This window comes from Capricornis sumatraensis, chromosome 3 (genome assembly GCF_032405125.1).
Source record: "Capricornis sumatraensis isolate serow.1 chromosome 3, serow.2, whole genome shotgun sequence".
Classification (NCBI taxonomy): Eukaryota; Metazoa; Chordata; class Mammalia; order Artiodactyla; family Bovidae; genus Capricornis; species Capricornis sumatraensis.
This window is the reverse complement of record NC_091071.1, coordinates 154,854,856-154,871,521: the sequence shown is the minus strand read 5'-3', so window position 1 is coordinate 154,871,521 and position 16,666 is coordinate 154,854,856.

Here is a 16,666-nt window from a genome sequence, read left to right as displayed (position 1 = left end):
TAGCTTTTTCTTAAAATACCCCAGCATTTCCATAGCACTTGCAAGAAGTCTTCCTTTTCATGTCACCTCACCATGGTTACTTAGGTATAGCTGAGATGAAAACACTAATAGCATAATCAAGAAGCAAGGCATTGGCATGTATTGAGTAACCACCGTGACAGAGGCTTCATGCCAGACAATTTACATACTTAATCACACATAATCCTCACACTTACCCCACTGAGTAGGTGTTATTATCCCCACTTTATAGAGGAGAAATCTGAAGCTCAGAGGGATTAAGAGGCTCTCCTAGGGTATGTCTTGATTCGAGTCCTGGTTTGTCCTTTGATGATTCCAAAGCCAGGATTCTTATTTTCTATGGTGCAATGCCTCCCAGATTTTCTTAAACTGCAGAGATATTTCTTCAAGGGCTGTCTTAACTTTAGTCTATTGTAAGTTTGTTGATGATAAACTTTAGGATTTTCTGCTTTTCTATCCTTCAAAGTCCTTACTCCCTGGTAAATGTTGAATGAAGTGTGTCAAGAAAAATCTTTCATCTTTATAAGCTGTGCCTCAGCTACATTAATCATTTTGTTAACATTATTCTTTTCCTTGATCTGTTCCCACAAACTAATGGATAATCTTTAAGTTTTTCTATGATGACTTATAACCAGTTAACTTATGCGTCGCTTCCTTGGCTTTGTATGCATGCATTGTTGGTTGCCTGAGACCATCAAGAATGTACTCAACTTCATTTGATTTGAAAAAAGTTTCTGAAACATTTTATAGTCAACTGGCCCTTTGGTACAGGGTTTCTCACCAATAGCACCATTGACGTTTTGGTCTGGACAACTCTGTTGTTGGGGGCTGTCCTGGCAGGATGTTCAGAGCATCCATGGCTATGCCCACAAGATGCCAGTAATTCCTCCCATGATGGGACAAAAATGTCCCCAGACATAGCCACATGCGCCCTGGGAAACAGAATCTCCCAGCTCCAGTGGAGAACTACTCCTTTAGTATATTGCAAACACGTAGCAAAGTAAAGGAGAGAGAAAAAAACAACAAAGACTTTGTCTCCACAACAAAACCTAGACTTCCTATTCAAAGGTGTCTTTTAAAGAAACTGAATATGTCAATGCTTAAAAGTGGATTTCATTTGCTTAAATTTGAAGCCTGAAATTAGATCAATAGCCACTTTTCCTTAACTTTGTATGATACTCACTGGATTGAAAATTAGGTACATTTTTATCTATCATAAATTTAAATCTCCTATTCTGTGATAAATAATTCTAGGATATTTTTTGATTCTGCTACCTCCCCTTTCCAAACTGTGTATTTCAATCATATTATGAGAGTTGAGAATATGGTTGTTACTGACAAACATTCAGAGATACTTAGGTCAAAATGACTGTGATTTGTCTCTTTCTTAGTTAATTTGACTCCATCCACCCCATTTGTTATTCTATCTTATTTTTCAGTTTTAAGCCATTTTTCTCCTTGACATATAAAATGTACTTTATCAAATGGAACAGCTAATTACCCAAAGGGGAAACACCCTACCTGGGCTGAAATCTGGAATGAAAAATGATTAGGATCTATGTTTTCACTAAGCTGTTAAATCTATTTCTGCTATAATTTTGGCAAACCCCTGATTTTCTGCTGAAGTCTGCATTCTGATTGTAAGATTGATAATGAATGCGGTTTCAGAGTATTAATCCTATCTCTTTCAGAGTAGTTGTTCTCAGTGTTTACATGTTTTGATAATAGAGCTGTCTTAATTATTAAGGGATTATCCAATTACAGTGCATTTCTCATTCTTCAAGCATTCAACATACTTTAAATACAAAGAACATATCTTTAGGGTAGTATTTTAAAATTTGGGCAGCATTATTTCATTTAGTCTTCATAAAAAGTCCTGTCAGATAGATATTTTTATTGTCAAGTCAAATAGTGAAAATGAAAAGAAGTTTAGCCAGTTTAAATGTTGAACCCAAGAAGCCACAGTTTTTATAAATGTGTGAATGCATGAGTGTTTAATAAGTATTGGCCACCTAAAATGTGCCAGTCATAATTTAAGGTCAACAATGCTCTATAGAAATAGAATGTAAGCCACATAGGTAATTTAAGCTCTTCTAGTCATATTAAGAAATAAACAAGTAAAATTAATTTAAATAACATCTTATTTAACCTTATAGATTAAAAATATTATCTTTGGTTGGTAAATATTATCATCTCAACAAGTAATCAATACAAAAATTATTCATAAGATATATTTTATTCTTTTCTTTCTACGGAGTCTTTGGAATTAAAGAGTACAATGCATCCCAATTCGGAAGAAGTTGAATCACCATGGATGGTGCCTGCAGCCATGAAATTAAGAGACACTTGCTCCTTGGAAAAAAAGCTATGACCAATCCAGACAGCATATTATAAAGCAGAGACATTACTTTTCTTACAAAGATCTGTATAGTCAAAGCTATGGGTTTTTTCACTAGTCATGTACAGATGTGAAAACTGGACAATAAAAAAGGCTGAGCACCAAAGAATTGATGCCTTCGAACTGGTGCTGGAGAAGACTCCCGAAAGTCCCTTGGATAGCAAGGAGATCAAACCAGTCAATCCTAAAGAAATCAACCCTGGATATTCACTGGAAGGACAGATACTGAAGCTTAAACTCCAATACCCTGGCCACCTGATGTGAAGAGCTGACTCATTGGAAAAGACCTTGATGCTGGGAAAGGTCTTTTCCACTGACCTTTGGAAAAGGCAGGAGGCAGGAGGAGAAGGGGACAACAGAAGATAAGATGGTTGGGTGGCATCACTGACTCAATGGAAATGAATTTGAGCAAACTCCAGGAGATGATGAAGGACAAAGAAGGCTGGTGTGCTGTAGTCCATGGGGTCGCAAAGATTTGGACATGACTGAGTGACTGAACAACAACAATAATTCAGAAGAGCAGCTATTCAGGTGTTGTAACTTGAGGTTGTAATTTTTGGCAGCACCTCTCCAGGCACCAATCTCAAGGGCTTCCCTGGTGGCTCAGAGGGTAAAGTGTCTGCCTACAATGTGGAGACCCGGGTTTGATCCCTGGGTTGGGAAGATCCCCTGGAGAAGGAAATGGCAACCCACTCTAGTATTCTTGCCTGGAAAATCCCATGGACAGAGAAGTCTGGTAGGCTACAGTCCACGGGGTCGCAAAGAGTCAGACATGACTGAGCAACTTCACTTTCACTTTTCTCCAGGCACCAAGGATGTGGAAGCATCTAAGACAAGCTCTCTGGTTTCACAAGGCTTTCTCTCCCAGTGCAAGAGTCAGATAGTAAACAACAATGAGTGAACAATTGAAGTAAACCCATATCTTTCCCTGGTGGCTCAGAGGTTAAAGCGTCTGCCTGGAATGCAAGAGACCTGGTTTCGAACCCTGGGTCAGGAAGATCCCCTGGAGAAGGAAATGGCAACCCACTCCAGTACTCTTGCCTGGAGAATCCCATGGAGGGAGGAGCGTGGTGGGCTACAGTCCATGGGGTCGCAAAGAGTCGGACATGACTGAGCGAATTCACTTTACTTCACTTCACATCTTTTGACTCAAGATCATCAACATTTTGGGAAAGTATGGCGCAGATTTTCAGACTGAGCATCTGGGCTGGGGTTGTCCAGTGAAAAGTGGAAGTGAAGTGTCCGCTGAGAAATGGGAGTGAAGAGCTAGGGTGAGTCAAATGGATTGTGGGACTGGGTGGCTTTGGGTTTGGTGAGGAGGGTGCTCAAATCTGAGACTTCAGGGAGCTGACAGATGGAAACAGGAATGGATATTTAAGAGGAGAACACCCTGTTGGAGGCCACAAAATGTGGGAAACCCTGAAGCTGAGGCCCGGGGGTCAGGGACAGAGAATAAAGACCCACCGTGGATGGACACTTTCTCCGAGAGCCTGGCAGGCAGCTGTGGGCTACACTGATTCCCCATTGTCTGTCTGGAAATCCACCAGCTTTCAGTGGATAACCTGTTGTTGATCATCTCATTTAAGTGGTTTCAAAAGAAAAGAAAAGGCTGCTGAGAGTGTGCCTTCATTTTTTTGTTCAAAACTTTTAAAGTCTCTTTCATTATTTGTTGTTGTTGTTCAGTTGCTAAGTTGTGTCTGACTCTTTGCGACCCCATGGACTTCAACACGCCAGGCTTCCCTGTCCTTCACTGTCTCCCAGACATGCTCAAATTCATGTCCATTGAGTTAGTGATGCCATCCAACCATCTCATCCTCTGTTGCCCCCTTCTCCTACCCTCAATCTTTCCCAGCATCAGAGTTTTTTTCCAGTGAGTCAGCTGTTTGCATCAAGTGGCCAAAGTTTTGGAGCTTCAGCTTCAGCGTCAGTCCTTGAAATGAATATTCAGGGTTGATTTCCTTTAGGATTGACTGGTTTGATCTCCTTGCAGTCCAAGGGACTCTCAAATGTCTTCTCCAGCACCAATACATTCGAAAGTAAAGTTGCTGAAGAGGCACCGCTGAGAATGAACAAGGACGTGGTAAGTCTTTTTGTTTATACCTTTTAAGATGCTCACCCTTCTTTATTCTTTCTTTCATGCAGCATTTTGTTTCTGATTTCTCCTGTCCCTTGGAAAAACCCCACTTAATACGTGTCTTCTTTTGCTTTGACCACACACGCTTGCATTGACCTATGCAAACTGGCTCTTGAATTGCCACATGTGCTCACCTGCTCAGTCACCTCTCTGTCTTCATTACCCCTGCCTTATCAGAGAGAGGGAAGAGACATGTATCCTATCCCATAGCATCCTGAACACAAGTAGAGAGGGGTGAGTCTCAGCCAAACTGTCAAGAAGTTGTGTGGCAAGTTTTCTTCTTCCTTCCTTACTCAGTCTGCCTCTTCCCCCACCCTCCATGGTCCTTATTTGATGGCATCTGCCCCTTCAGCAGAACAACCTTAGCATTGGCAGAGACTCATCCTTGTTTAGTTCTTGGCAAAACTTGGACCAAGAGAGCACAGAAGCGTGTGGTGGCTAGGCCGGTCTGATACAAACTAAGAAACTTGGAGTAAAAGGCTTGGGTTGATGGGAGTGGAGTTTGGAGGAGAACAGATACATGTATATGTATGGCTGAGTCTCTTTGCTGTCCACCTAACACTATCACAGTATTGATGCATTATACTCCAATATAGAATAAAAAGTTTTTTTTAGAAAAAGAGAAAAAGAGACTTGGATGGAATGTGGAACAGTTGTGAAAAGAGGTCCAGATAAGACCACCTCTCTTCTCCTGATCAATCTCCATATGGCTGAGACCTACTTTGAGCTCATGCTGAAACAGTTGCACTGGAAAATCCTAAGAAGTGCATTTTTACAAGGCTTGTGAAGCCCATCACTTACCTTTTAGAGAGAGATTCTCACTGTCTAGCAGAGCCTTGGGTGGGGGGGTTGGGGACGGGGTACTTCCAGCACACAGCACATCTATCATTATGGGCTGAGCTCTTGTGCCAGAGTTGGAGCTGGGCAGATGGAAAGCTGTTTGGTATTGCAGCTGATGGAGCAGGTCCAGTCCTATTTGCATTGTGGGAATGGCAAGGGTGGTCCTGCCCCTCACAGGAGGAGCTTACATGGTGACTTCCCTCTCAGGGACACCTGAGGAGCAGGACCAGTCTCAGGAAGGTACCAGCATTCCTGAAGGGTCTTTGTGCTATTCCTCCAACTTGTTGACAATGCTTAGCTACCAGCTAAGGTTGTAGAGAAGAGTTGTCACATGGTACAGATTTCTGGCAATGAGAAACAGAGCATTCTCCATAAATGCTTCACTCCTGATCTCTCCCTGGTGGAGTGGATGCGTGTGTCACATATGTGCACTGGAAGAGTATTTCCACACCAGCGGGTCACTTAGTTTCCACTACCAGGGACTCATTTTCTTTTTGTTTCCATGTGCAGACCTTGGTTGGAAACATTTACCAATGCAAAGGACCCTCTTGCATGTATTAACGAATTAAAAAATTACAACACAATTGATGCTCTTTGTCCAAATTCAAGCCATATAAGAGTTTAGAGTAGAAAACATAGGCAAAATGCTTTCTGAAATAAATCACAGCAGGATGCTCTATGGCCCACCTCCCAAAGTAATGGAAATAAAAGGAAAAATAAACAAATGGAACCTAATTAAACTTAAAAGCTTTTGCACAACGAAGGAAACTATAAGCAAGGTGAATAGACAGTCTTCAGAATGGGAGAAAATAATAGCAAACAAAGCAACTGACAAAGAATTGATCTCAGAAATATACAAGCAGCTCATGCACCTCAATTCCAGAAAAATAAACGATTCGAGTGAAAAATGGGCCAAAGAACTAAACAGACATTTCTCCAAAGAAGACATACAGATGGCTAACAAACACAAGAAAAGATGCTCAACATCACTCATTATCAGAGAAATGTACATCAAAACCACAATGAGGTACCATCTCACGTGGGTCAGAATGGCTGCTATCAAAAAGTCTGCAAACAATAAATGCTGGATAGGGCGTAGAGAAAAAGGAACCCTCTTACACTGTTGGAGGGAATGCAAACTAGCACAGCCACTATGGAGAACAGTGTGGAGATTGCTTAAAAAACTGGAACTAGAACTGCCATACGACGCAGCAATCCCACTGCTAGACATACACATGAGGAAACCAGAATTGAAAGAGACACGTGTACCCCAATGTTCTTTGCAGCACTGTTTACAGTAGCTAGGACATGGAAGCAAACTAGATGTCCATCGGCAAATGAATGGATAAGAAAGCTGTGGTACGTATAAGCAATGGAATATTACTCAGCTGTTAAAAAGAATGCATTTGAATTAGTGCTATTGAGGTGGATGAAACTGGAGCCTATTATACACAGTGAAGTAAGTCAGAAAGAAAAATACCAATACAGTATATTAACACATATATATGGAATTTAGAAAGATGATAACGATGACCCTATATGTGAGATAGCAAAAGAGACGCAGATGTAAAGAACAGACTTTTGGGCTCTGTGAGAGAAGGTAAGGGTGGGATGATTTGAGAGAATAGCATTGAGACATGTATATTACTATATGTGAAACAGAGCGCCAGTCCAGGTTTGATGCATGAGACAGGGTGCTCAGGGCCGGTGCACTGGGATGACCCTGAGGGATGGGATGGGAAGGGAGGTGAGAGGGGGTTCAGGATGTGGGACACATTTATACCCATGGCTGATTCATGTCGATGTATGGCAAAACTAATACAATATTGCAAAGTAATTAACCTCCAATTAAATAAATTAAAAAAAAAGAACTTAGAGTAGAAAATGAAAGACCCTATTTATCTGTCGTTATTTTCCTTCCTTTCCTGGAAATTACTGCTGTTATCAGTTTAGATGGTTGTTGTTGATAAGTTGCTAAGTCGTGCCTGACTCTTTGCCACCCCATGGACTGTAACCCTCCAGTCTCCTCTGTCCATGGGATTTCCCAGGCAAGAATACTGGAGTGGGTTGTCATTTCTTTCTCCAGGAAATCTTCCCGACCTAGGGTTTGAACCCATGTCTCCTACATTGGTAGGCAGATTCTTTACCACTGAAATGCAAGGCAAGCCCACCAGTTCCAGTTACTTCTCTCCTTTTCTATTAAAGCAATTTTGCATATTTCTATGGTCAGGGAGGCCTGACGTGCTGCAATTCATGGGGTCGCAAAGAGTCGGACACGACTGAGCGACTGAACTGAACTGAACTGATTAGTGCACTGGGTATACAGAGAATATGCATATCTCTATCCACATCTTCTTAACCTAGGTGAGAGCATAAGGCTCTTAGTGTGCAAGGAATAAATACTGTTCTGTGACCTGTGTATTTTATTCTATATTTTTCTATATTTATTCTATAACATATCTTGAAGTGGTGCCTGGCCTTTTTTTAGTTAGATAGTATTCTGTTACACGAATAAGATATAGTTTACATAGTTATTCCTTTATTGTTGAGCATCTAGTTTCCAGTCCCCACCCCTTTTGGTACCGTAACTATAATGCTGTAATAAGCATAAACATCTTGGCACATATACCTTTATGATATTAAGTAATCATTATGTTTTCTGAAACTTTTTTATAACCAAAGACATATGCAATTCCCAATCAGTCTTTCAGATCAGGATGAGATCATGAGTATTACTGCTTTGAGCTGAAGTAATTTTGGTCAAAAGCTTAAGAATGTGGTTATTTAGTTAGCCTGTTCTGCCTTATCTAGTAGACATATTTGATATTTGTTAGACTCTTTGAAATGCTGAAAAATAGTCTTCAGACCTTCCCCTGACCCCATGCACCCCATTACATGATTACCTTCAGTTCAGTTCAGTTCAGTCGCTCAGTCGTGTCTGACTCTTTGCAACCCCATGAATCGCAGCACACCAGGCCTCCCTGTCCATCACCAATTCCCGGAGTTCACTCAGACTCACGTCCATCGAGTCGGTGATGCAATCCAGCCATCTCATCCTCGGTCGTCCCCTTCTCCTCCTGCCCCTAATCCCTCCCAGCATCAGAGTCTTTTCCAATGAGTCAACTCTTCGCATGAGGTGGCCAAAGTGCTGGAGTTTCAGCTTTAGCATCATTCCTTCCAAAGAAATCCCAGGGCTGATCTCCTTCAGAATGGACTGGTTGGATCTCTTTGCAGTCCAAGGGACTCTCAAGAGTCTTCTTCAACACTACAGTTCAAAAGCATCAATTCTTCCCCACTCAGCCTTCTTCACAGTCCAACTCTCACATCCATACATGACCACAGGAAAAACCATAGCCTTGACCAGACAGACCTTAGTCAGCAAAGTAATGTCTCTGCTTTTGAATATGCTGTCTAGGTTGCTCATAACTTTTCTTCCAAGGAGTAAGTGCCTTTTAATTTCATGGCTGCAATCGTCATCTGCAGTGATTTTGGAGCCCCCCAAAATAAAGTCTGACACTGCTTTCACTGTTTCCCCATCTATTTCCCATGAAGTGATGGGACCGGATGCCATGATCTTCATTTCTGAATGTTGAGCTTTAAGCCAACTTTTTCCCTCTCCACTTTCACTTTCATCAAGAGGCTTTTTAGCTCCTCTTCACTTTCTGCCATAAGGGTGGTGTCATCTGCATATCTGAGGTGATTGATATTTCTCCCGGCAATCTTGATTCCAGCTTGTGTTTCTTCCAGTCCAGCGCTTCTCATGATGTACTCTGCACAGAAGTTAAATAAGAAGGGTGACAATATACAGCCTTGACGCACTCCTTTTCCTATTTGGAACCAGTCTGTTGCTCCATGTCCAGTTCTGACTGTTGCTTCCTGACCTGCATACAGATTTCTCAAGAGGCAGGTCAGGTGGTCTGGTATTCCCATCTCTCTCAGAATTTTCCATAGTTTATTGTGATCCACACAGTCAAAGGCTTTGGCATAGTCAATAAAGCAGAAATAGATGTTTTTCTGGAACATCTTGCTTTTTTGATGACCCAGCGGATGTTGGCAATTTGATCTCTGGTTCCTCTGCCTTTTCTAAAACCAGCTTGAACATCAGGAAGTTCACGGTTCATGTATTGCTGAAGCCTGACTTGGAGAATTTTAAGCATTGCTTTACTAGCATGTGAGATGAGTGCAATTGTGCAGTAGTTTGATCTTAGAGAACATAAAATATCTGACCATGTTTGTGAGTGTATTCTACACACTTATGTAACTTACAGGGAAATTAAAAATTCAATGAAAACCATAAGCAATTTGGCTGACTTAAAAAAATGTTTTTCTTTATTTTTAATTGAAGGATAATTACAATATTGTGTTGCTTTCTGTCAGATTGGTTGACTTTCTTAACAGACGTTTTGAATTTGCCTGAATGAACTGATTTACTTGATAAGCTTAATCAGCATGGCACCCCACTCCAGTACTCTTGCCTGGAAAATCCCATGGACTGAGGAGCCTGGTAGGCTGCAGTCAATGGGGTCACTGAGAGTTGGACATGACTCAGTGACTTCACTTTCACTTTTCATTTTCATGCATTGGAGAAGGAAATGGCAACCCACTCCAGTATTCTTGCCTGGAGAATCCCAGGGGAGCTTGGTGGGCTGCTGTCTATGGTGTTGCACAGAGTCGGACACAACTGAAGTGACTTAGCAGCAGCAGCAAATACAATAATATGTGGACTTAGCCACATATGCCCAATATACTACTGATTTTATTATTTTCAATCATAAATTTCATAACCTAGTAATTTTCGTCTTTCAGAACTTTAATAAAAGTGCTTTGAAAATTATAATTTTATTGGAAACTCTTAATAATTCTGACCTAGTGGAAATAACACTATAGTTTGAATCCTATAGACAGGCCTGGGTTTGAATTCTGTTTATACTCTGATTAGTTGCTTGGTCTTGGGAAAGCATCTTATAGCTTTGAATCTCACATTCCTCACATGTAAAAAATGGCTCATGTGTTACACACTTTAACGTGAAGGTTGAGAATTTATTCAATGATGTCTTTAAAAATACCTAGTTTATTGTTTGACATATTAGAGTCTTGTTGTTTTTATTAAGCTATTATTATTATTAGCTGATAAGCTGGCCATGGGTTTATATATTTAGAAAAGAGATGACTGAAATCAGAAGATGCCTCATTTGGCCCAGTAAGGAGTCTTGCTATGAGAATTTAAAACGGTCTTTGCAGTGCCCCTTCATGAATAAAGTGGTTACTATTCCGGTCACTTTACTGAGACATTGTGAGATGAAGCAGGCTCCCATGGTAAAGCAGAGAGTCAGGTGTGGAACCGGAACTGCCATTCCAGGGGGGCTGACCTCAATACTTGGCTGTTAGACACACTACTTTTTTTTTTTAACCTCTATTTATTTATTTTTCCAAACTTTAAGCTTTTTATTTTATATTGGGGTATAGTGGATTAACAATGTCATGTAGTTTCAGGTGAACAGTGAAGGGACTCAGGTCTCCATCTACATATATCCATTCTCCCCTAAACTCTCCCTCCCATCAGGCTGCCACATAACATTAAGTACACGTGCTGTACAGTAGGTCTTGTTGGTTTTCCATTTTCAATATAGCAAGGCATGCTACTTCTTTATAGGACAGTGCTCCTTTGGAACCTCCTTTAAAATATTGGAGTTGGAAGATGAGGTTGGTGACCGTGAAACTGCTGGAGGCAATCACCCTATCATCCACCCTATAGACCTATAGTGGCGGTCTACTTAGGTGAACATACTTAGACTCACAGTGCATCTAAATCCTTGAAATCCATGTGTGTGTGGGTGTGGGTGTGGGTGCATGTGTATGTGTGCATGTTCAGTCATGTCTGACTCTTTGTCAACTCCATGGACTGTAGCCCGCTAGGCTCCTGTCAGTGCAGTTTTCCAGGCAAGAGTACTGGAGTGGGTTGCCATTTCCTCTCCAGGAGATCTTACAAACCAGGGATAGAACCCTTATCTCTTGCGTCTTCTGTGTTGGCAGACAAATTTTTTTTTACCACCTGGGTGCTTTAACTAGATGCTAATGTATTTTAGAGTTCTTTTAAGAAGAGTATGATTTTTCTTCTTCAAGTATAATCTTTTTAATTTGCATTTTTAATCTTTTGCATTGAATCTTGCAAACATCTCAAGTGATTCAAATCAGATAACATATCTTTTACTTCTAAAAAAGATTTTATTTATTTTAAAATATTTATTTATTTGGCTACAACAAAAATAGGTTTTAAATTAAGTTTGTGAACCAGCAGTGGTCAAGGAAGTAACTACACATATACACACACAAACACACACACACACATAGATGTTTGCTTATTCCTCAAGCTTCAAGTCCAGCCCAATGTTTTACAGATAGCAAGAATTAAAGGGCTATTAATTAAGAACTAGGTTTGCAGAAAGACAACACTTGGACCAAGGCTTTATACTTGCAGACATCCTGGGCCTCAGTTTCTTTAAGGGGTGATGGAATTTGCCCTCTGTTTTCTGGGGTTTAGAATGACTGTGGAGTGGATGGGAGGGAAGAACAGATAAAACTCTGTGGATCAACCTTGGGAAGAAGAACACTTGTATACATACCGTTGCTTTGCAAATTGTTTTTTTCTTTTTCATTTTGGATTCTGAATCACATCGCTTTGGCTAAGTGTTTCTTATCAAGTTCAGTGTGTACCACATTAGAAATCGGTAAGTATAAAACCTTAATGAGATGTTTTTTCTAAACCACTTTTCAAGATTTTATTGTGGTGCCCAAGAGGACCATTCCTGTGGAAACCATGCTGGTTTCTAGGGTCTCTAATGGGTGTGCTTCAAGAAAGCAGAGTCTAGTCACCCCCAATAAAAGTGGAATGTCACCTTAACTACCACTCTACTGTTTGGCTTGACTGCACATGGGGGTGTTTTTAGGACCAGAACAAATATGTCACCCTTCCTTTCAGGGTAGATTGTATCTTAAGAAAAATATATAATTTTTACTTTAAACTTAAGGTAGGAAATGTTTCTAAAACTAACCAGTAAACAGAACACTATAATCTAGCTTGTTGTATTTGCATAGTTTAGAGAAATTTTGGTCATATGTTACTTAAAATTTTAAGGAGTTGGCACCACCCAAACACAGAACAGATTAATTTCATGGTTTCTATATGCATTTGCACAAATTAAAATATAAATCCCTATTTGGTTTTTTGTACCTCTTTCTTCAATTAGTTCTATATGCAGAGCTGGTCATACACCGCTTTTAGCAGTTTTCCAGTTTCTTCTATAAGTTGTTATTGTATAGTTGAATTTCTTTATGTTCTGTATGTCAATGTCATGGAAATGCTGCTTGAATTATGAGTTAATTTTGCTGTATTAGTTTGTCCCAGTAGCAAGTCCTGTATCCCCAGAGCTACAAAATTGTGAGAAAACTTTCTAAAGAATTATTCTTTTATATTGAAGAGTGAACATAAACTTCTTATGGATAGTACGAGATTTTTCTAGATCTAAACATCAAAGAAATGATTCTTAACTTTAACCTTTTTAAAAAAGAAAGCCAATTCTTGGTTAGAATATTTAATTTTACATTTTCAGTTCAGTCGTTTAGTTGTGTCCTACTCTTTGCGACCCCATGGACTGCAGCACACCAGGCCTCCTTGTCCACCACCAACTCCTGGAGTTTACCCAAACTCATCTCCGTTGAGTCGGTGACTCCATCCTCTGTCGTCTCCTTCTCCTCCTGCCTTCAATCTTTCCCAGCATCAGGGCTTGTCAAAAGAGTCAGTTCTTCGCATCAGGTGGCCATAGTATTGGAGTTTCAACTTTAGCATCAGTCCTTCCAATTAATATTCAGGACTGATTTCCTTTAGGATTGACTGATTTGATCTCCTTACAGTCCAAAGGACTCTCAAGAGTCTTCTCCAACACCACAGTTCAAAAGCATCAATTCTTTGGTGCTAAGCTTTCTTTATAGTCCAACTCTCAAATCCATCCATGACTACTAGAAAAGCCATAGCTTTGTCTAGATGGACCTTTGTTGGCAAAGTAATGTCTCTGCTTTAATATGCTATCTAGGTGGGTCATAGCTTTAAAAAAAATCTTACATTTTAATAACCTTTAAATAAGTTATTGATCTTACAAAGCATCCCAATAGTTAAATAATGGACCCCCCAAATCAAATCCAGTGGCCTCAACTGATGGTAAGGAAATCAAACTTGGGAGGTTAGGTGAAAATTAACTTAGTCATCAGTAAAACCCATGCTCAGACAGTAAAGAATTTACCTGCATTCAATCCCTGGATTTGGAAGATCCCCTGGAAAAGGGAATGGCTACCCACTATAGTATTCTTGCCTAGAAAATTCCATAGACAAGAGGACACTGGTGGGCTACAGTCCACGGGGTCACAAAGAGTCAATGAGTCAAACATGACTGAGCAACTGACACTCTCACTTTCACTTTTTCAGTAAAAAAACACAGGTTTTACTGAGCCTAAAAACTAGCTATCTCGTTACTGCCCTTGCTATTTCCTCTATTAATGGCACTTTAGAGCTGGAGAAGTGTGTTCTTCAGTGATTCTTAGGGCAGAATTACTAGTGAACTATGCTTAGATACTTTCCCTACGTCACTTTCTCTATGTAATGTTTTTCTTCAGGTATTATTAAAATATTCTTTAAAAAGTACAATCACTTTATTAAACTAGATTTTCAATCACTCAGCAACATGTGTTTGGATCTATAGTAGGCATTATGAAGAGATGGAAAAATGAGTCAGTCTCCTATATGAACTCCAAAATTTGGGAAAGAATAATAATTCTCTCTATAAAGTACTTTCACAAACATGATCTCCTTTGAGCCTGCCAATGTTATAGAAAATCTTTTATGGTTATGGGAGGGTTTTTGGTGATAGTATTTTTTTCAAATTTTAAGTATATTTGATTTATAATATATTAGTTGCAAGTGTATACCTGAGTGATTCAATATTTTATAGGTTATGCTTCATTTAAAGCTATTACAGAATAATGGCTGTATTTCCCCATGCTGTTCAATATATCCTTGTTGCTTACCTATTTTAAACACAATAGTTTGTATCTCTTAATTCCATATCCCTTTCTTGCCCCTTCCCCTTCACCTTCCCACTGGTAACCACTAACTAGTTTGTTTTATATATGTGATGATATTATTTAACTAATATTTCAGTCATGTCTCTGCCTATTGGAAGAGAGAGTAGAAATTGTTAGGCTGGTTGACAATTCATTCATTCATTCATTCTCTCATGAGTCAACAAAAAAGATTTGGGTGCTGTATTCCAGATACTGTGCTAGTAACTGGGAAAACAGTTGGTATCAAACAGATGGTATACTACTCTCAGGAACTCAAGGCTGGTGGGAAAGTAAATAGTTTCACAAATGAGTATATAATTATAAGGTATGATAAACGCTATGAAGGAAAACAATGGAATGCCATGGGAGAGTATTACGAGGAGACTTGATTTAGATTGGAAAATTAGAAGAGGTTTCTCCAAGGAGTAAAATTTCAGCTGAGAACTGGAGGATGCACAATGGTTAGGCAAAGAGTGGGGAAAGGACCACCTGTGAAACGGATGCAGGACAGGACAACTCCCTTCAGGTACTGATGAACATCAAGTCAGAGCCTGTAGGCCTGGGAGACAGGAGTGGAGCTGAAACTGGGAGGTGGTTCCACAGCTTTGTGGTTGGGTTCCCAGTCTATGCAGCCATACAACACTCCTTCACTTATATGCTAAGTCGAATGTCACAGGAAGAGGATCTAAAGAGTTAAGATGTAGGAAGGCTGACACTGGTTATTGTTGGTTTCTTCTCTTATCGTTTTGATGCCATTGTCTGCCTGTTGCCCTGGGTGTTTTCCAAATCTGCAGCTGGACCGTACAGATCTTGCTTCTGTCAATTACCTGTTTCTGTAGTTACCTGGATTACATCAAGTTATGCCTGGATATTTGACAGCGCTAAAGCTCAGACTTGTACTAAGTCGGAAACCTGGAAGCAATAGTGGGTTTCTGCTCTAAAATAAGATTAAGTGGCAATTTTCTTCTTATTTTAACAAGGATGACTAGAGTAGTGCAAATCACTCATCAATAAGAGTATAAAGTCAGGTAACAAATTGTATCTTGGCATCTTTCTCCTGCCTCCTTCTCCTCTTTCCTCCCCTCCCTCTTTCTCTTCTTTCCTTCCTTTAGAAAACATGTACAGAGAAGTTCATAAAATGTAGATATTCTGTTTAATAATTATAGAGCACAATCTTCACACAATCTTTACCAAGGATACAAGATAGAATGTTCTAGCACTCCAAAGTCCCCAGGGGGTCCCTGCCCTAAGTAAGATCCTCCCTCCCTGCCAGAGATAATCACTACCCTATTGTGGTATCCTATTATGGGATTATGCTGCCCCCATACCTACATCTACCATACATCTGCAGAGTTTTACCAAGTTTACCTGGTGGGAGCTACCTGATGCCAAAATGGTGACCCAGAAGAAATAACACTCTGAATAATCAGTGAAACCCAAATCCACAGAATGACTGTAATCGCGATTAATTTCCTTGCCTTTCTTTATAATTTTACACCCAATTATGCAGGTTTAAAGAACATAGCTCAATTTTTCTTGGTTTGCAACTTTATATAAATGGAATTGGTCTTCCCAGGTGCCTCAGTGTTAAAGAATCTGCCTGCCAGTATAAGAGATGCAGGAGACATGGGTTTAATCCCTGGGTCAGGAAGATCCCTGGAGGAGGAAATAGCAACCCACTCCAGCATTCTTGCTTGGAGGATAATACAGTGATTAGTTTATAAATTTACATTCATACAATACGATCTACTGCCCACAATACACTTTCATTAAATAATCCTTTATAGCAATTTTCCCCTTCCAGTGAAAGTTTCTCTTTAGTATAGGACATAGTTTAGGGTCGATGCTGCTGTTGCTAAGTCGCTTCAGTCGTGTCCGACTCTGTGCGACCCCATAGACGGCAGCCCACCAGGCTCCCCCATCCCCGGGATTCTCAAGGCAAGAACACTGGAGTGGGTGGCCATTTCCCTCTCCAATGCATGAAAGTGAAAAGTGAAAGTCAAGTCGCTCAGCATGTCTGACTCTTAGCGACCCCATGGACTGTAGCCAGCCAGGCTCCTCCATCCACGGGATTTTCCAGGCAAGAGTACTGGAGTGGGGTGCCATTACCTTCATTCAATTGTCATATATCTTTAGTTTTCTCTAATTAGGGATAGTTCCTT